Genomic DNA, 22,144 nt, shown 5'->3' with positions numbered 1-22,144 from the left:
CCCATGAGAGTTGCTTGTCATCAAAAGTTTTCTCATTTGTTTTGCTTTTCTGACAGAATGTTTCACGGCATAGTGCGTGACTTTCGTTATGAATAATACTTAACATACAAGACAACATACTAATCCCCTACAAACTTGCATTTCGTTACAAAAGAATATTAAGTATAAAATCGTAATAAATACATGTACTTCCCACTCTCTACACAAGGATAAATGCATAAAGTTTAGGATACAAACTACAAGAGTGGCTGACAAACACTGAACTCTCATCATTGAATTGAGAAAACAAACCTCAAACCTTTAAGCATTAAAACGTTTCTATACTTAATGAGCTGAAGAGCAGCATTGGCGACGGTCAAGCTCACTAATTCCAAAATCCGTTGATATCTATTTTCATTTTGTAACAGCGAATAGTTATATTGCAACAGGTCATTCGATATTCATACCATTGCGTACCACCAATGGAAAGCTCCTTTAAATAAAGAGGCCTGATTGTACATGGCTGTGGGGAGGAATATGTACACAAACGGACATGCAGACCACTAGTCTTACATTGATGTTCATTGGGAACGCATACATAATTGTTTGTATTCAAAACTGTGTTGGCAAAGTCTGATAAAATACATAGATGAAATGTGATTAAAAAAGATGGAATACTCTATATCAGGGATCATTATAACCCATTAGAATTGCAGTGAGCTTCGACTGAATGACACTTGTTAGGCTGTAAATACTCTAAATTGATCAAACGAAATAATCGCTAAAATTTAAAGTTTTTAACAGATTTTGATACTCTCCTTATTTGAACATTTGATCGTAGAAAATTTGAACGACTCAATTATATTTGATTCAGTCAGATTGATTTTACTTTTGAGCATTTTGTAATTGAGTAAAGTAAACAACGGGTATAAGACTTCCTGATCGTGACATTACCATGGAAATGTCGTCTGGTGGAAGAAGCTGAAATATATAACATATGGTAAGCACCATAGCAAATATAAATAAAAGCACAAAAACTGCAACTTTGGGTACACCATACCTCCGCAGGCTCCCAAAATTTACGTGCTACTAAGTTCATACGTCACGTGAATATAATACATCACTTATTACTTCCATCAATTCTCAAATTAATTACTTACTAGTCTGAAGCTAAAGTATGATAAATATATGAAAAGATTATGATGAAAAATTATAAGTAACAAAATGATTAACTGCAGCTATTATTGACAACCACAAATTAAAAAAAATGCAATGCAAATTAAACGTAACACAATAGCTGGCATGAACGTATTATCGACTAACAAAACGGACAATTTATAGATATGCAATATACTGGCACACGATAATTTTAAACTGCAATTACATATTAAATACACGGTACTATACTTGTCAAAACTTACATTTATACATTACAATACAATGCAGTACTGGCGTTCCATAATTTACAACGGAAAGATTGACAAACACGATTTATGCAAAAACTACTTTCTAATTAACACGTTACACAATTTCCAATACAAATTATACAACTTGTACAAATGAAACATTTGAGATTCCTCTTTCGAAATAAATAATTTACAAAAATAAGAAAAACTTAATAAATTAGCCTTACATATCGAAACGAGCCAATCTCTTGCCAAAAAGTAAACGTTTTACAAAATTCTGTAGATTCAACAAAAATTTACTAAATCAAATCGTAATTCAAAAAATCATACAAAAATTTAACAAACAAAAGTCTTACCTGGATCGGGCAAAAATTTAATTTCTACCAAGAATAGAAAGTGACATAGTGTCATCAGGACTGTAATGTGGTGTGCGATAAGCATATCTGAACAAGTCAATTTGTATCGTTATGTCCCGCAAAAATTGGATTTTGCACGAGAATCACGACATAGCCGTGAGCTCAGACTAGTCTGGCGCGAAAGGAAAATTGACAATTTAAGGCTCGTTATAGTGGTTTTTGGGATAAAAACATAAATTTTACAAATACAAAAACAACATGAGAAGTATTTTATGCGTAAAATCTGCCATTTACCTCAATAACTCAAAAATTTACGAAAAGATGATGCAATACCTGCATTTATATTACAGATACGTTGAGGCCCGTATGTCAGTTTGTGACACTAGGTTGCTATATAAATGTAACCTTATCATCAATATATCATTATTAAAAATAAGTGGCTTTGAACGATATGTGGAGATTTCATTCGTTATAGACATAATCTATTTTTGAAACAGAATTCCAAATACAATTTCTGACACAGTACATGAAAACTTACTAGTATTCTATCCAACACATACATTGTTACAAATTTTTTAGGAAACAAATGGTCAATAAAATGTAATCGAAAGAGGTAAAATTCAAACGTTTTTAGGAGAACGTTATTAAGATAATCCTTTCTGAAACCCTTTGTAATATTTTTTATCATATCTTAATATCTTCTTCCAAATATCATTATAGTAGTTTATGTTCAAACTATGTATTTCTTATTGCTGCAATAATTTATTTATTAAAATAAAAATTTCTGCCCTTTGCATGCCTCTCTGTTGACGATGGAAAATGTAGGTAAAGTCATTACCAGTAATAAATTCTATTGAAAAAAAAATCTGTTTAATTAACAAAAAATATGAGAACATTTTGCATTTGAAATAACGCGTATATAAGTAAAACAAGGCTAAAATTGTCATTTTTAATTTAGGTGCTAGGGGTCGTGAGAGGTGTTGCACTTTCCATTACCTCTCATGAACAGATTCAAATCGATTCTGCTATTATTTTGCTTGGTTGCATTCTATGCTTCCAAAGGATCTTCTTACAGATTTTATTAATAACTTCTTGACTGTTTACTAGTTACAAGTATATCATTGTTCAAAAGTATAGAAAGGAAAATTATAAAATGAAATCAGAGAAAATTGGCCATTAAATATTGTGTTTGCAATAACCATGAAAACCAGATATAATTTCTAAATATACTGTAATAAAATAACCTATACTATATAAATGATATCTGCATGAAGCAATATGTATATTTTATAAGCGCACCTTACGTGAAAAGGAAAAGTTATCACAACGCCAAAACTGATGTCTCAGACGATCAAAAGGTTGAACATAATATACAATAAACTAGTCAAGCGGAAAACGAAATTGACAGGCTATAAAGATGATCCGAGAATAAACAAAAAATAAATAAACATGCACAAAAAAAAAGGAAATAATCGATAAACCTTGCTTTGCTTAATGTCTTAATGTTTTATAAGTATTTCTTTGAAACGTTTAATGAATTTGATTGATGTCGATTTTTTTTTTTTTTTGTTTTATCAGTAAATGATTTTTATTCAAAATTAGACAAAAAATACTATCATATAGGACATTAACGTTATGCCCCACTTACCATGTAAATTTTGTGGCAGGTACAAGTTATCTGTAGGTAATTCAAATCGAATATGCCAACAAAAATGTCAAAAAATATTTTAACCAGATACCCTTTCATTCTTTTCAGCTTTTAACTATGTTATTGGCTACTTAACAAGAACGAACGTCATGTAGCTGTCATGAGATAAATTTTCATTTAAGAGAATTCTGACAGTAGCCTGAAAATGATATGTCATTTTGACAGATATGAATGTCATGTTTATAGGCTCATCCTTTCAGAGTTCCGATTATCATTAATTGTTGGTATAATGTATTGATTTCCAGTCAAGGCATTTCACCCTACATTACAAGAAGAGTATTGTAAAATGCAAATACACCTATTCAAAATGCATTTAACTTATTAAGTCTCACGTCTTTCTACGATACCAAAGTTAGAAGTATGAAATATTTTATGAACATTTTAGCAAGTAGTCTAATTAATGCGCATTAGTTAATACCGCATTACTAATTAATGATACAAACTGTATATAAAACACGCAATATTTCAACATGTTCCGCATTACTTGCTATACAAGCCTATATATGGATCATCGATACAACATCATTGGCCGGTATATTTTACGCACACTCGACGATTGTAAAATAAGTGGTTCTGCTTCTGTTTCATTAGATACGGATTTTTCCAGTGCCAAACGATAGTAAATAACATTTCAAAAACATAGTTATGACAAAAAACGTAAATCTACTGACCTATATAACTTAATATGTTCGTGACCTTAAACACATTTTCTTCGAGCAAATTTACCCATTATGATTAAGGATGATATAAAGTATGACGTCATAATGATGTGTCGTCATAGAAAAGTTACGACCGTAACACTGGATCAAGTAATGAAATCTCTGCATTTTGTTATTGTTTAAAGGGACTGGCCTCCAGATCGTCTATATTTCTTAAGAAGGCTTTTCAACTTCATAACTGACAAACTATATGTTACGGAAACACATGAGAATTTGCTGTTTTTACTACTTTTTACGATGAAAATCGAAAAGCGTTTGTAACCCTTTACTCCAGGTAAACTGTCTCGATTATGAATCACTATATTTAGAGGTTCAAAATAACTAATTCCGCTTTAGCTATATTGGTTACGACGACGGGAAATGTCTTTATTGCCGCGGCGGTCCGGGGTTCAATTCCCGACGCGGTCATCATTTTTTCTTGATTTGGATTTTTTTAAAATATTTTAGAAACAAAGACTCATATTCTAATTTTCATAATATGACCAAACTTCAATTTAAAAAAAAAAGAATTATATTTAGCCAAATCTGGAGCTCAGTGCCTTTAATTCTATTCATAAAATGTTTGCAAGCTCTTAGAATACATTTGTTTCTACTAGTTTATGCATTCTTCCCTAAATTCCGTTAAAGATAAGAAAATAAAATATCAAAAAAATCATTGTTCAATGCAACGCTTTGAATAAACATGGGAGTAAATTGTAACAGCATATGGCCCGAAAATGGATTGAGCTGAATATATAGCACTGTAAAATGCGAATTGTATGCGTAGTTAGAATCCAAATAGTTGTGTACGTTTTGATACATGTTAGAAATCATCATATCAGGTTACATAAATGTAGTTTCTTATATACAAATGCGATGTTATTCCGACTATCTTGTGTTTCATGCATTTGACAAAAGGCTTCATATATCACTGAATTAGGATATTACATGTATAATTTTCTGGAGGATGGTACATATATGTATATATACATACAATCATATACTTGTCGTTACAAAGGAATTTGAGTGTGTATAAATGATATGGAATTAAAAAAAAAACTTTTTGGAACTCTTTCTCTATGTAAACGTAACATTTTGTCTTTCATGTAGGATATACAATGTATATAAAACGCCGACAGAATTCAATTACTTGTTTAGCATACAAGCAATATCGCCTATTCAATTTGTAACTTCGCTTTAAATTGAGTAAACCATGGGGACACGTATTTTCATCTCCTTATGATGAGAGAGAGAGTAGAGTCAAAAGTTTAAACAAGCTGCCAATTCTCGGATCTTTTATAGCGTTGCGTGTGTTATAATTGATTAATTAAGTGTCTTAAACATGAAATAGAGTCGGTCTTTTTGACGAAATATATGTACCGTACCATAGTCGCAACTTCCTGTATAAACCATGATATCATTGGTAATTTAATTTGGAATGTATGAAAAGAAGCAGTAGGTAAAACAGTAACACATCAAACAATTGTTAACACTACAACTTCATGCGAAAGCGTTGATATAGTGCCGATATTGTGTAAAGAAAACAATTACCAATCAAGTTTACCTTAAAAAGAACGTCTATATTGCATTCACAGAAGTTTCTGTAAATGCAGCCTCGCAAAGTAGAACTCAACCAAGCAACATAGTAGCAGATTTGTTTAATTGAGAAAGCAATATCAGTGTGTAACATTCATTTTAACAGAAACGCGAAGAACATAAACCAATTATTAGGAATTCCAGGCGGCACAAATTCAACACATTAGCCTTCTGATCCTCACCCAATAACATCACAAAACACACCACTCCCGAAAGACTAAAAAGAAATGGCAGCGGTGGGATTCGAACCCACGCCTCCGAAGAGACTGGTGCCTTAAACCAGCGCCTTAGACCGCTCGGCCACGCTACCAACTTCAATCTTCACTGTCAGATAAAGAATATAACGTTTACCTGTAGCAAAGTAGTATGTGTAACAAATGAATTATTGACTCTATAACTCGTGCATCGGCGAATTAACTCAAGTCGTTGAGCGCTCGCTTAGCATGTGAGAATTACCGGGATCGATACCCGGATTCTCCAAGCTAGATATTTTCTCTTATTTGATATACAAACATGTAAATATATAGAAACCTGAAATGCAAAACCATATTATATATATTCAATGTTGATTTTATCTTAGTTTTTGATGTCGTAGTAAAGTGCCAAAATAACTCATTTGCCCCTCTTGGGATGTAAAATTCTTTCATGTGAAGAAGCCATCCAGTTGCTTAAAGGAAAGTCATTTATTACAACCTTGTGCCCAAACATTCCCAGCTTTTTTATATTTCAACTGGCATATCATACTCATGAAAACATATGACAATCTTGTAATTTGTACTTTTAAACATATAGTGTAAATAGTTTATATATTTTACCTTTTACAACTATATTAGATAATCAAACATTTGAACCCACTCAATAACGGTTAAAATTTCAGTATTATAGAAGATGTGATCTCGCTGTGAAATTCAGTATATCCTGCCAAATGTGTAAAAGATGGCTGAAAATACTCATGTTTTTCCCCAAAAAAGTTACAGCTCTAATTTTGGGACATAACCATTTTACAGCTGTAACTTTCAACTGTTATTTTTACAGCTGTATATTTGAGACCTGCATGTTTCACACCTGCAAATTTCAACATTTTCCTCTTACAGGTCTTTTACAGCTGTAATTTCAAACCACAGGTAATTAACAGACGTTTTATAGCTGTAAAACAGGTCCTTATTTCGTACAAGACAAACAAGTTTCTGTAACTCGCAGACCCGCGAGGAAGAACTCAACCTAGAAACATAATAGCAGACTTGTTTAATTGAGAAAGCAATACCTGGTGAAATTTCAAGAGAATGCAATAGCGGATCTTATTTGAATTTATTTGCATCTTTTGACACCATTTGAGCCGCACCATGAGAAAACCAATACAGTGCATTTGCGACCAGCATGGATCCAGACCAGCCTGCGCATCGTCGCAGTCTGGTCAGGATCCATGCTGATCGCTAACGGTTTCTCTAATTGCAGTAGGCTTCGAAAGCGAACAGCATGGATCCTGACCGATTGCGCGGATGCGCAGACCGGTCTGGATCCATGCTGATCGCAAACGCACTATGTTTGTTTTCTCATGGTGCGGCTCATTTATATATACATGTACATGTTTATGCATCTATCATCTTATACATTAAGGTTTTCTCAATCACATTATGCAACACCTGGCCAGTGAGCTTAGTAGGCTAGGGTTAGGGCTAGTAACGCGAACGTCATGGCTTCGACCCACGCACTGCATATTTTAAAATTTTGTTTTAAAATTCAGACTATAATATACGAATCTGAATTTGGTGTTTGTTTCAGTAAACGTTGCTGATGTAGAAAAAAAAATATTACTTTGATTTATTTAATTCGTATGACTTTGCATGGTGAGGACATTTTAACAGATAAAATGTGTTTACATCATTTACGTTTTACAGAAACGCGAAATAGAAACATAACATGATCTAATTAGGAATTTATTTCGACTACCAGGAGGCACAAATTTAACACATTAGCGTTCTGATCATCACCAAATGAAACCACAACACACACCAATCCCAAACCACAAAAAAGAAATGGCAACCGTGGGATTCGAACCCACGCCTCCGAAGAGACTGGTGCCTTAAACCAGCGCCTTAGACCGCTCGACCACGCTACCAACTTCAGATAAAGAAAATAACGTGTACCTGTAGTAAACTTGTTTGTGTAGCAAAGTTACGAACTATTGGTGCGTTTAACAGTGTAACGGGGAATTAGCTCAAGTGGTAGAGCACTCGCTTAGCATGTGAGAGGTACCGGGATCGATACCCGGATTCTCCATATTGGATTGTTTTGTTCTTATTTCATATAGATATATAAGAACAATGTCGTATTTTCTATTATAATTATATCTATTCAATGTCGATTTTTATAAAATTGAAAACAATAGCATTTAACAGTAAATGATTTGTTATAAACCCGAAAGCCAGCACAGGTAGCTGCTTCAAACTACCAACGCTAATGAGAAGGGCGAAATAAAATCTACGCTGTATTTTGAGCATGTATTTAATGTCTTCCACTGACTTTAGCAAATTTTCATGTGGACAAGTTGTCAGTAAACTGAAACTGAAACTGTTTGATTTGATTAAACGCCTATTTTTACGTAAAACATATTCAATGGCGTTTTACAAACACATTAAAAAATTTACGTCTAAACATTAAGACATTTTAAAGATGTATGAAATAAATAGCATAAATATCATTATGAATAAACTATTTAGTAAGTATTAAACAAGATATCAGGCATCAGATAAAATTAAGAAAATATTAGAATATTAAGATACAGTAACATAGCTGTTGTGTTAGTAAGTAAGTAAAAGTGAGTTATTGTGACATGTCCATAAGTTATTACAAACGACTGTTGTCTTTTGGGGGTTTTTTTTGTATTTGTGATAAAATTGTTCATACTCGAATGTATTAACGCAGTAAAATCATCCAATTCATGTTACTACAATATCTTAAAAATCACAGTCACAGTCTCTAAAAGAGTGCAAAGTAATTTCTAAAATAATGAGTTGTCAACTTCTTTTTGAAAACATCTAATGTGTCTGAGTTCCTTATTTCGAGACGCAATTCGTTCCAGAGTTTAGGTCCAACAGTACTAAAACTTCTGTCGCTGAAAGTTTCGCGCTTGTTGAAAGGAACAACGAAACACCCAGTAACGGAATTTGAAGAACGCAAGTTCCTTGTCTGAATTTGTTTTATGAGAAGTTCTGAAAGATATTCCTGCGAATTTCCGACTGAACAATTATACATGTAGGTGAGCATCTTGAATGTGATTCTGGTTTCGATGGGTAGCCAGTGAAGATCATAGAGCACTTCTTTGGAACTGTTATATTTTCTTCGTTTTAGGACAAGTTTTGCACACATGTCCTGAATTCGTTGCATTTTGTTTACCTCGCTTTGAGCAATACCATACAAAATGACATTGCAATAATCTAAATGGGATATCACCATGACAGCACAAGAGTTTCGGCAGCCTCTTTGGTTAGATATTTCCGGATACATTTTATTCTGAAGTAGTTGAGCATTGCTGTTCTACACTTTCGTTTTACATGCTCTTTTAGATTCAGGTTTTCATCCAGGTAAGCAAGCACCTAGATATCGAATAAAGCTCACTGATTTCACTTGATCACCTACAATGCATATTTTGTCAGTTGCACACTTAGAGAGCTGTTGCCTACTACCAAACAGTAGCTTCAAACAAGCAAGTACTTCTATGTAAGACATGTTAGACTCTTTAAGTATTTTGCGAGAGGCATCTGTAAAAACAATGGGAAATTAGTATTGCCGCAGCGGGGTTAGAACCCACGTTGTCTTCGAAGAGAATGGTGACTAAAACGAGCTCCTTAGGTCTTTTAGTCATGCTACCTACTTCCAATGCCCGTAAGGTGGAAATCTACTGTATGTCAAACAATACCAAGACAATGGTTTATAACTTCACATGTACATACACATACATATAATGGCAGGTTTCCTTTAAAATGTTATGTTGATGAATTATGTGTATTTTGACTTAACCGCAGGTGAATTTCATTGAAGTTAGGAATTTTGTCTGAATTGGAGCGTGGCTACTTAATATTAAACGTTTTGCCAACGGTTTATGTACGTTTGTGGCACTGTACATAAGCAATTTGCAACGATTTCGAAAAAATACATGTCACGATTATATTTCTTTTCTATATATTATATATAACTCTTCGCAACGTTTCTGCTTAACAGAAATGTATGGAAGCATTTCATCAAGTACTTATTATTTTCTGTAAATTTTAAAACCACAAACGATACAAGTGACACATGTATGACAAATTTTGAGTCTTACTTAAATCTGCTGCATCAGTACATGAAAACGTGAATGACATATAAAAAACAAATGCATATTAAATGCAGTTTAATGTTTCTGAGTTCGATGACATTCCTTATTCAAATGGAATCTGAATTTCTGTACACGTAGCACTAAATTACTCACACGTAATTAGTTTCGTGAAACATGTGTTTTATTTTCACATGTATTTGTTAATTATGACCATGACAAGGCAGGGCATTGCTATTTCTGTAATTGAATTTGGCACAATTATATGGAAGTATATGAGGAATGCGATTACAGCATTAGATTAAACCATTTTCTACAAAAGCGTGTAAAGTCATGTGCACGTCTAAGACTCAAACAAAGAAAACACATTTTATCTATGCTGTAAACAGATTTGAAAGTGTATGTCATCTCCAAACGCCGAACACAGGTAATTAACAGACGTTTTATAGCTGTAAAACAGGTCCTTATTTCGTACAGGACAAACAAGTTTCTGTAACTCGCAGACCCGCGAGGAAGAACTCAACCTAGAAACATAATAGCAGACTTGTTTAATTGAGAAAGCAATACCTGGTGAAATTTCAACAGAATGCAATAGCGGATCTTATTTGAATTTATTTGCATCTTTTGACACCATTTGAGCCGCACCATGAGAAAACCAACACAGTGCATTTGCGACCAGCATGGATCCAGACCAGCCTGCGCATCGTCGCAGTCTGGTCAGGATCTATGCTGATCGCTAACGGTTTCTCTAATTGCAATAGGCTTTGAAAGCGAACAGCATGGATCCTGACCGATTGCGCGGGTCGCAAACGCACTATGCTTTTTTTCTCATGGTACGGTTCATTTATATATTAACATGTACATGTTTATGCATCTATCATCTTATACATTAAGGTTTTCTCAATCACATTATGCAAAACCTGGCCAGTGAGCTTAGTAGGCTAGGGTTAGGGCTAGTAACGCGAACGTCATGGCTTCGACCCACGCACTGACCAGTGCATATTTTAAAATTTTGTTTTAAAATTCAGACTATAATATACGAATCTGAATTAGGTGTTTGTTTCAGTTTCCGCAGGTGAATTTCATTGAAGTTAGGAATTTTGTCTGAATTGGAGCGTGGCTACTTAATATTAAACGTTTTGCCAACGGTTTATGTACGTTTGTGGCACTGTACATAAGCAATTTGCAACGATTTCGAAAAAATACATGTCACGATTATATTTCTTTTCTATATATTATATATAACTCTTCGCAACGTTTCTGCTTAACAGAAATGTATGGAAGCATTTCATAAAGTACTTATTATTTTCTGTAAATTTTAAAACCACAAACGATAAAAGTGACACATGTATGACAAATTTTGAGTCTTACTTAAATCTGCTGCATCAGTACATGAAAACGTGAATGACATATAAAAAACAAATGCATATTAAATGCAGTTTAATGTTTCTGAGTTCGATGACATTCCTTATTCAAATGGAATCTGAATTTCTGTACACGTAGCACTAAATTACTCACACGTAATTAGTTTCGTGAAACATGTGTTTTATTTTCACATGTATTTGTTAATTATGACCATGACAAGGCAGGGCATTGCTATTTCTGTAATTGAATTTGGCACAATTATATGGAAGTATATGAGGAATGCGATTACAGCATTAGATTAAAACATTTTCTACAAAAGCGTGTAAAGTCATGTGCACGTCCAAGACTCAAACAAAGAAAACACATTTTATCTATGCTGTAAACAGATTTGAAAGTGTATGTCATCTCCAAACGCCGAACACTACATCGTAGCGATAGTGTTAAGTACAATCCAACAAAAACGAGAATGTTCACAGATATGAATACTATTTATAATAGGATTCTTATCCCAGGAGATTTCCCAATCATCAAAAACTAATTTTTTGTTTATCCAAAATGCCAAATTGCTGATTTTGCAGCAAGCTCACACAGAAAGTGCAGACAAAAGATACACTGGCGAGATAAAGAAACGCCTCATTCAAACTCGGTATACAATTTTTCGTTAACCGTGATTCAAAATTAGAAAAGAACAATTCCATTCGCAAATTAGATGCTTTACAAGAATTTATGGTCAATAAGAAATCATTTCATTGTCGCATTATGCTTAAATCTTGGATTTTAATAGCCCGGTCGGAGAAATTGCATTAGAAAAATCAGTAGCGCGTGTGGCCACCTCTGCTAGCAACCACAGCAGCAAGGCGACGCCTCATAGAGCCACACCAGTTGCGTAACAGATACCGTGGGATTCTGGCCCACTCCTGGTGCAGCGCTGCTACCAGTTGCCGGACGTTTGCTGGCTGGGGTTGACGTTGGCGTAACCGCCGTCCGAGATAATCCCACGCGTGTTCAATCGGATTGCAGTCCGGTGAACACGCCGGCCAAGGTAAAACATTAATGTTTCTAGCCTGTAGAAAGTCCCTGGTGACGCGTGCAACGTGAGGTCGCGCGTTGTCGTGCTGATAGACTAATCCTTGACGTTGACGGAATAAAGGGACAACTACATGACGTAATATCTGGTCGATGTAACGCCTGGCTGTGAGATTACCTTGGCAAACGACGAGTTGGGACTTAAACCTATGGTTGATTGCTGCCCACACCATTACTCCACATCCACCGTAACGATTGTGCTCCAAAGCGCAACTGTTTGCGTAGCGTTCATGGCGTCGTCTATAGACACGGATACGTCCGTCGGCGTTCCACAAGTTGAAACGCGACTCGTCACTGAACACTACGTTCTGCCAACGCTGGCCGCGATGGTTGCGGGCCCAAATAAGACGTTGTTGACGGTGGCGTAACGTTAGAATTAGACCGCGGTAGGGCCTACGACAGGTAATTCCGCGTTCTCTGAGTCGATTTCTCACTGTTTGTCGACTAGTTGGACGTCCACGGTTACCTACAACTATACGTGACGTAGATTGCGCCGTCACAAATCTGTCACGTAAATGACGTTGACGTATATAATTATCCTGTCGTATTGACGTTACACGCGGTCTACCTGAACGTGGTCTATCGATAGACGTTCCCGTGTCTCTAACACGTCGAATAAGACGCACATTTGTCGAACGAGAGACGTTGAAACGTCTAGCAACTTGTTCCTGCGTTCGCCCACATTCAAGCATAGCCAAAACCTGAGCCCTCTCTTCAGAATTCAGCCTCGGCATTACGAAAACTAATGTTTTTTTCAGAGAATAGCTGAAAATATGGTTGTGTGTCGTATTACACATGTACATGTGCAAAAATCGTTCAATCAAACCACATGGTTTACATGCACGGACTGCACGAGGAAATCATGACCAGGTACATGAAGTGAGCAAATGGATGAATGAAATCGCGCGAGTTTTTGTTCACTGTGTTTGTCGGTCAGAGTACATGTAGATTTACTATATTTCACAACAATTAAAAGCGTTAGGAAAAAAATAACGCCAAATTTCAATGAGGCGTTTCTTTATCTTGTCAGTATAGTTAATACTTAGAATCGTAAGCAAATGTTATTGTTTCATTTGAATATAACCATTTGGAGCACTTCCCAGCAGATTTGCGTATAGTATTAAACATTCTTTTGTAAAATGAAATACCAAAAATACATCAAGGGATACTATGTTCACACTAATTACTGATAACTTCTACATTTAATTCTATTTGATGTGTTAGGTATTAAATTAAAAGAAAATATTGTTCATAATGATGTAACCGCATACCTTGATGCAAGGTGATAACAATTAAATATCGCAGTTGAAGTTGAGAATTGTTCTTTTTGTTCAAAGAACTGTTACCCTTATTATCTGAAAAATCGACCTAATGATCAAATCACTTTGAAGATTCCTTAGAAATTCTGAAACATTTGATATCCAAGTAAAGAATCACAAGAAAATTAGCAAATGCTAAACAAAACTCTCATAGAATGATGCGTTTACAAGGCACTGAGCGCTCGACTTTTGACCTGGCTATCAGACTAGTTTGTCCTTTGAACTTATGTGTCAAAGTGAATTATTATAACGAAAATATACGCCGTTCGAAGCTACTAACATTTCCTTTCATTTCTCATGAGCCTGTCAAAAGAGGTTATTTACTTCACAGAATATATGAACACAATCACATGCAATTTTTGAATTGATAAATAGAAGGAAGAAAGCTGTCTGTGGACTTTACATTTTGGTTTCTCAGTCTTTTGAATGTACACTTTTCTTTGTGTTCACTAACACCACCTAATCGTTACATAAATGAATTACATGTAAAACATGAGTTCATGTTATGATTTTCAGCAAACAACAATGTGCAGACAACAGGCTTCATCAAGTTATCACCTTATTGAGTGTTTCAGTACAATGAATCCGACGGAAGGCAGATTGAAGAAGCAAACAACAGCTAGGAATTTTGCTGATTATCGTTTTTGCTACATCTTTTTGTCTTGTTGAATGTGCAGGCAGTTAGTATACTGCAAAATATAAATAAGGATACAGTATTAAAGAATAAATCTGTCAATACTATAAACGTAACATCAGACTGGAATCGCATAGTATATCCTAAACGATGTCTTTATTTCAATGTTTTCCCTCAAATAAAGATCAATAACATTTTGTACTCATAAAATAAAGCGCATTTTAAATAATAATTAATTTAAGTATGCTGAAACTATAAAACGATTGTTGATTAAGTAACTATGTCTAAATATATCAGAAATCGAAAAAGGATTTAAAACGAAAACATAAATGAGTGTACATCTGAGACGTCAACTTTTATTCAATGCGATGGTAAGAGCTAATGCAGATTACATTGATGCAATCACAATTATCCATACTTTCTTTTTTGTGACCCGCACAAAAGACGAAATACTCTTTCGACACTGATTTTAATGAAAAGTTTGAGTTCTTTGAATTTAATATAAAATGGCTAGATTAACGAGATCAAATAAAAATGTACGCTAAAGACACATTTTGTCTCAATTGCATGTTTTAAAGTATGAAACATTACTTCAAAGTATGCAATGTGTGAAAACATGAATAACATATTTATGTGCATAAACTATACTGTGTTTAAAACAGGGCCAGCCAAAGACACCAACTGTGTTGTTTTAGAAATTTTGATTGAAGGAATTCGTTAGAGTGTTATTATTATATTATACCAGATTTATATACCACCCTTTTCATGATAAACACTTTCAAAGTCGCTTTAGCGTAAAGGCATCCACTTAGGGCGCCAAATTCATCCTCTTACTACTAGTACAGACACAGAGCGATCTGACCAGAGGGACATGGCGAGAGAAAAGAACAATCCTTTAAGTTATTTTCATAAACATTAATAATTATATGGAAAAACAATGCTAATTAAAGATACGTAAAAATTGAATAGAGATCATCTTTACACAAGAATTGACTGTACAATTCTTCTACAATATCATAATCTATTTATTGTGCTCATTTCGATTTATTATATATCTTTGAAAGGATATGACATTTTCTTTCATTTTCCATTTATCTTTTGAAATGAAGTAGGCATAGTCATACACTCACGTCGCCGATGCTCTAATGTTCATCTTAGTATGAAAATCCTGACTATTATTTTCGGAACTGCTTGATGGGGAATTTCGACATTAACAAATATATGCGTAATATGATAAATATCCCATTAGTGTTGCCTGTCATCAAAAGTTTCCTCACTTGTTTTTTCTTTTCTGAAAGAATGTTTCACGACACAGTGCGTGACTTTTGTTATGAATAATACTTAACATACAAAACAACATACTAATCCCCTACAAACTAGCATTTCGTTACAAGAGAATATTTAGTATAAAATCGTAATAAATACATGTACTTCCAACTCTCTATACAAGAAAAAGTGCATAACCTTAAGGAAACTTACAAACCACACGAGTGGGTGACAAACACTGAACACTCATCATTGAATTGAGAAAACAACTCAAAACTTTAAGCATTAAAACTTTTCTGTACTTAATGAGCTGAAGAGCAGCGTTGGCGACGGATCAAGCTCACTTATTCCAAAATCCGTCGATATCTATTTTCATTTTGCAACAGCGAATGGTTATATTACACATATTATTCGTAGGTACGTTGAACGACTCAGTAATATTAGATTCAGTTCGATCGGATTTACTTTTGAGCATTTTGTAATTATTTATTGAATGTGCTCCTACTTCCATTTGAAAGTCTAATGTTTCAACATCTGGGAATAACGTCATATATCATCTGCACCATCTATCATCGAACGATTTTGTTAAGGATTGTGATTTGTCAATGCCAATGCGTTAATCTCAGATGTTGAAATATTAAGACTTTCAAATGGGAGTTGGTAATTTTGAAAATTTACAAAATCAGTGAAGATACAAAAACCACTGGAAAAGAACCTATAATAGAATAGAAAAAGTGTAAACTTCACATGTCGCTCAACACGACAAAAACGAAAATGTTGCAGGCTCGGTTTGAGTGAGCTTGTTCATGGACGGTAGTGGAAATGCATGCTACCGTTCACGCCCTCTAGCCCCGGGTTGAGCAGAACCCAGCATTTACACATGCTACAAGTACAAAAACAATTTAGAGACATCCGCAGATGTATTCGTATGGCGGTGAACATGGAACTTTCAATGATACACGGGTTGTGGCGTATAAACCTTGTTTTGCTGACACGATTTCAAATATTTCTGTTAAACACTTAAGGAATTTGTTTTATGTCGAATTATTTTCTGTTTTATCATTATAGTATTTTGTTTTCAAAATTTAGTAAAAATGGTATTATATAGGACATTAACGTTATACTTCAATTACAGCAAGATATCTATAAGTTATCCAAATCGAATATGTCAATAAAACTGCCAACACATATTTCAACCAGATATTCTTTCATTCTTCACAGCTTTTAACTTGGCGATTACTACTACTCAGTGACCATTGTGATGTCGTTGTCATGAGATACTTTTTCATTTAAGAGAATTCTGACAGTAGCCTGAAAATGATGTGCCGTTTTGACAGATATGAATGATATGTTTATAGGCTCATCCTTCCAGAGTTCCGATTATCATCAATTGTTGGTATATTTGTTGATTTCCTGTCAATTTTTAAGAACTTCTATGCCTCCAATAAGGCGTGAATAACAAAGTATGTACTATTGCTTATAGGTATAAGACCGAAAGAAAGGAAAAGTATTGTAGTATACTGGTACATCTTCTAAAAGGTGAAAGTCCACATGCAAAAAACTTATAAGTACTCAGGTCCTTTTACCAACTATGACATGTTTTCTGTATTCTTTAAATGCGCAATAGTTAATACTGCACTACTAGTGTAATGATTAAAATCATACAAAAAAGATGCAATAATGTTTGTAAGTTGGCCGTCATTTTCGTAAAAATGATTATGTAATGTATGTAAGTATACTGAGCCTACAATAAACATACGTTTTGACACTCTTTCCCAAATGCAAAGTATTTTGTCTTTCATGTGGGCTATATATAAAACACATGTCGACAGAATTAATCAACTTGTTTAGCATTTACGCAATCGTCTATTCAATTTGTAACTTCGCTTACAATTGAGTAAAATAGAAAAAGTGGAAACTCCACAGGTCGCTCAACACGACAAAACGAAAATGTTGCAGTTTCGGTTTGATTGAGCCTGTTCATGGACGGTAGCGGAAATGATTGCTACCGTGCACGCCCTCTAACCCCGGGTTGAGCAGAACCCAACATTTACACATGCTACAAGTACAAAAACAATTTAGAGACATCCGCAGATGTATTCGTATGGCGGTGCACATGGAACTTTCAATGATACACTAGCGTGTAACTCCATGAAAAGCGGCGTATAGTCCCCAGTTGAAATAATGGATTTGCCCAGAACGAGAAAACAATGGGCAGAACTAAACAATCTGGAATCTAGAAAGGGGATCTGAGGTTATAGAGCCTGCATATCACAGGAACTGCCAAAAGACAAAATTAAAAAGCAGGCACCATATCCTAGGGACAAACGTATTTCATCTTCTTATGCTTAGTGTGGAGTCAAAAGGTCAAAAAAGCTGCCAATACTCGGATATTTTCTATCGTTTCGTGTGTTATAATTGAATAATTATGTGTCTTAAACAAGATTATTGTAATAATAGTCAGTCTAAAAGAAATATATGTAGAGTACCATAGAGTACCATAGTCAAAAGTTCGTATTCTTCCTGCAGACCATGCATGATATCATTGGTGATTTAATGTAGAATGTAGAGTATTAAAACCTACTTGTCAGACTGCATAGAAGCAGATACTGTAGCGAATTGACAGTAGTTAAAAAAGCAACACAACAAAAATTTGTTAACACTGCAACTTTATGCGATAGCGTTGATATAGTGCTGATATCATTTAAAGACAACAATTACTAATCAAGTTCAAAAGCGAAGAGCATATTGTTTTCCTGAAGAGAAAGTCTATATTGCATTTCACAGAAGTTTCTGTAACTGCAGTCTCGCAAGGTAGAACGCAACCAAGCAACATAGAAGCAGGCTTGTTTAATTTAGAAAGCAATACCAGATACAATTGCAACAGAAAGCAATGGATTAATCTGACTAAAGTACTTGATCTTCTAAACGAAGATCTGAGAATGACCCATTCACATTCGTCTTCTGTATATTTTGGATTTGGATTTTGCTATTTTTATTTCCGCATATCTATTTTTATTTGAACCAGTCAGACGACTTTTTTCAACAAGCATTTGGCTGAACCATCAAGCAAAATGTGCAGTCAGTCCGGGGCTCCAACCCGGGACCCCTCGCCTACAGGGCAGGTGCCCTACCGACTGAGCTAACCGGCTATCTGACACTTTATGTGACCAAGTCACGTAAATATGAAAAACCCAGGCTAAATATAGATTTTTTTTAAACTTACAAAATGTTGTAAGTAGGCCTTCTGATAGGCAAGCGGAAGGGTCGTCAGAACGATGCTATCAATAGCACGTCTTCAGATCCTAAGCGTAGCGTAATAGGAGATGTACTTTAGTCAGACTGGCAATGGACAGTCTTTAGACACCATTTCTATATACATGTTTATAATGCATCTATCATCTTATACATTACTTTTCTCGATCACATTATGCAGAACCTGGCCAGTTAGCGTGTAAGGTTAGAGCGTCATGCTAATAACGCGAAAGTCATGGCTTCGACCCCCGCACTGACCAGCGCAATGTTTAGAATTTTGGTTGAAAAATCCGACGAAAATAAACAAAATCTGCATTGATGTTTGTTTTAGTAAACGTTTCGGATATAGAAAAAATCTTACTTTGATTTATTTAAATCGTATGACTTTGCAGTTTTCACGCATTAACAGATATAATAGCCATTCCATGCTGCGGGCATTTTAACAGATAAAATGTGTTTACAGCATTCATTGTTACAGAAACGCGATGAAGAAACATGGTCTATTTATTGAATTTTTTTCGACTTCTCCCAGGAGGCACAAATTTACCACATTAGCGTTCTGATCCTCCACCAATAACACCACAACACACACCACTCCCGAAACATTAAAAAGAAATGGCTGCGGTGGGATTCGAACCCACGCCTCCGAAGAGACTGGTGCCTTAAACCAGCGCCTTAGACCGCTCGGCCACGCTACCAACTTAAAAAGTCAGTGTCAGATAAAGAAAATAACGTGAACCTGTAGTAAACTAGTATGTATTACAAATGTACTATTTACTCTTGCATCGGGGAATTAGCTCAAGTGGTAGAGCGCTCGCTTAGCATGTGAGAGGTACCGGGATCGATACCCGGATTCTCCAAACTAGATATTTTTGTTTTTATTTCGTATAAATATATAAGAACCTGAAATGCAAAACAATATGTCGTATATTCTATTATAATTATAACTATTCAATGTAGATTTTATCTTAGTTTTCAATGTCGTTGTTAAGTGCCAAAATAACACATTCGTCCCACTTGGGATGTAATTTTTTTTTCATGTGAGGAAGTCATCCTGTTGACTTAAAGAAGTTCATTAATTCCAACCTGGTGCCGACACGTGTCTGAAAGATGGCAACCGGAGTCTTCCCCTACCCTGAAAAATAGATAAGATAGATAGATAGATAAAAATTATATGACCTACGTTATTACAACAAAACCCAGAAGAGAAAAAAAACAAGAGTTAGAACTGTGTATTATTCAAATTTTATAAAACTGAAAACAGTAACATTTCACTTACATTTAATGATCTGTTCGAAAGCCAAAAGCCAACCCAGGTAACAGCTTCGAACTACCAACGATAATGTGAAGAGTTTTGGCGAAGGGCGAACATGGTCTACATGTATTTTTAACAATGTGAACAAGTTGTCAGTAGATTCAAACAGGAAGTACTTCTAAGTAAGACATGTTGAACTCTTTAAGCATTTGCGAGAGCCCTATGAAAAAACAAAGAGAAAATATTTTTGCAACTGCGGGGTTCGAACCCACGCCTCCACGCTTCCGAAGAGATAGGTTCCTAAAACCAGCGCCTTAGATTGTTTTGCCACGCTACCTACTTCCGCTAGGTTGAACAATACCAAGAAAATGGTTTATAACTTCACGTGTACATACATATAGTGGCAGGTTTTCTGAAAATGTTATGTTACCCAACCGAGTTGCGTAGACGTAACTCAAAAACAATTTAAGCATTAACATTTTTCTGCACTTAATGAATTCGTTGATATCTAATTTCATTTTGTAACAGCGGATAGTTGCAACATATGATTCGATATTCATAAAATCGCGTACCACCAATGCAAAAGTGCTTTGAATAAAGAGGACTGGTTGTACATGGTTGTAGTTCAATGTTTGGGGAGGAATATGTATACAATCGGTCATGCAGAACACTAGATTGATGTGCATTGGGAACGCATACACATTTGTTTGTATGACAAATTCCGATAAATGCATTGGTGAAATATGATTTAAAAATTGGAATGCTCTATCTCAGGGATCATTATAATGCACGGGAATTGCAGTGAGCTTCCATTGAATGACACCTATTTGGCTGTAAATATTCTAACTTGATCAAACGAAATAATTCAATAATATTCTTACTGTTACTTTTGAGCATTCTGTAATTACTTATTAAATGTGCTTCCACTCATATTTGAAATTCTAATGTTTCTGCATGTGGGAATAGCGCATCGACATTGACAAATCACAATCCTTAACAAACTCGTTCGATGATAGATGGTGCAGATGATATATAATGTTAGTTTAAGAGTTTTGTTCTTCAGAGTGAATGACCTGACCGATTCAATCGCTAGAAATAGCCGTTAGACCTTTGTTCATCATTCATACAAAACGATTTTGTCATACCTGTAACTACCAGTTTCAGTGTTTCACTGTTTTTCTGCGAAAGATATAGTTTTAAATATGTATAATATTAAATGCGAAAAATAATAATGTTGATTTATTCGTCTAGGTTGCTATATAAATTTTCCCCTTATCATCAATATCCTTATTAGGAATAATCGGCTTTGAACGTCATGTGCAGGTTTCATTCGTAATAGACATAACCTATTTTTTGAAAGAGAATTCCAAATACGCAACTGGTGGGAATGTTAAAGTGTAAAAGAAAAGTCATCACAACGCCAACAATGATGCCTCAGATGTTTAAAAAGTTTAAAATGGTAAATAATAATCCATTCAAGTGAAAAACAAAATTGGTAGTTTTTAAAGATGTTCCGAAAATTAACAATATCGATGAAGATGCAAAAAACATTGGAAAAGAGTCTATAAATCTTGCTTCGCTGAATGATTTCAAGTATTTCTTTTAAACGTTTAATGAATCTGATTTATGTCGAATGATTTTCTGTTTTATCATTATAGTATTTCCTTAAAAATTAGTAAAATACTATTATATATGACATTAACGTTATTCTTCACTTACCATGTTAGATTTGTAGCAGGTACAAGTTATCTACATATTATTCAAATCGAATATGTCAATAAAACTGTCAACAAATATTTCAACCAGATGTTCTTTCATTCTTATCAGCTTTTAATTAAGCGATTGCTACTAATCAGTGACCGTTGTGATGTCGCTGTCATGAGATAATTTTTCACATAAGAGAATTCTG

General features: G+C 34.7%; 5 non-coding genes across 5 annotated transcripts; 2 read left to right on the top strand and 3 right to left on the bottom strand.

Moving 5' to 3' along the window:
- Positions 1-5,971: 5,971 nt before the first annotated feature.
- Trnal-aag (transfer RNA leucine (anticodon AAG)) lies at positions 5,972-6,053 on the bottom strand. The gene has a single exon. It is a non-coding gene; the product is annotated as a tRNA-Leu (tRNA).
- Positions 6,054-7,780: 1,727 nt separating this feature from the next.
- Trnal-aag (transfer RNA leucine (anticodon AAG)) lies at positions 7,781-7,862 on the bottom strand. The gene has a single exon. It is a non-coding gene; the product is annotated as a tRNA-Leu (tRNA).
- Positions 7,863-7,950: 88 nt separating this feature from the next.
- Positions 7,951-8,023, top strand: Trnaa-agc (transfer RNA alanine (anticodon AGC)). The gene has a single exon. It is a non-coding gene; the product is annotated as a tRNA-Ala (tRNA).
- An 11,573-nt stretch (positions 8,024-19,596) lies between these two features.
- Positions 19,597-19,678, bottom strand: Trnal-aag (transfer RNA leucine (anticodon AAG)). The gene has a single exon. It is a non-coding gene; the product is annotated as a tRNA-Leu (tRNA).
- Positions 19,679-19,767: 89 nt separating this feature from the next.
- Positions 19,768-19,840, top strand: Trnaa-agc (transfer RNA alanine (anticodon AGC)). The gene has a single exon. It is a non-coding gene; the product is annotated as a tRNA-Ala (tRNA).
- The last annotated feature ends 2,304 nt before the right edge of the window (positions 19,841-22,144 follow it).

Source organism: Mercenaria mercenaria, chromosome 14 (genome assembly GCF_021730395.1).
Source record: "Mercenaria mercenaria strain notata chromosome 14, MADL_Memer_1, whole genome shotgun sequence".
NCBI classification, from domain to species: domain Eukaryota; kingdom Metazoa; phylum Mollusca; class Bivalvia; order Venerida; family Veneridae; genus Mercenaria; species Mercenaria mercenaria.
Note: the sequence above shows the minus strand (reverse complement) of the source record. Positions and strands in the feature narration are given on the sequence as shown.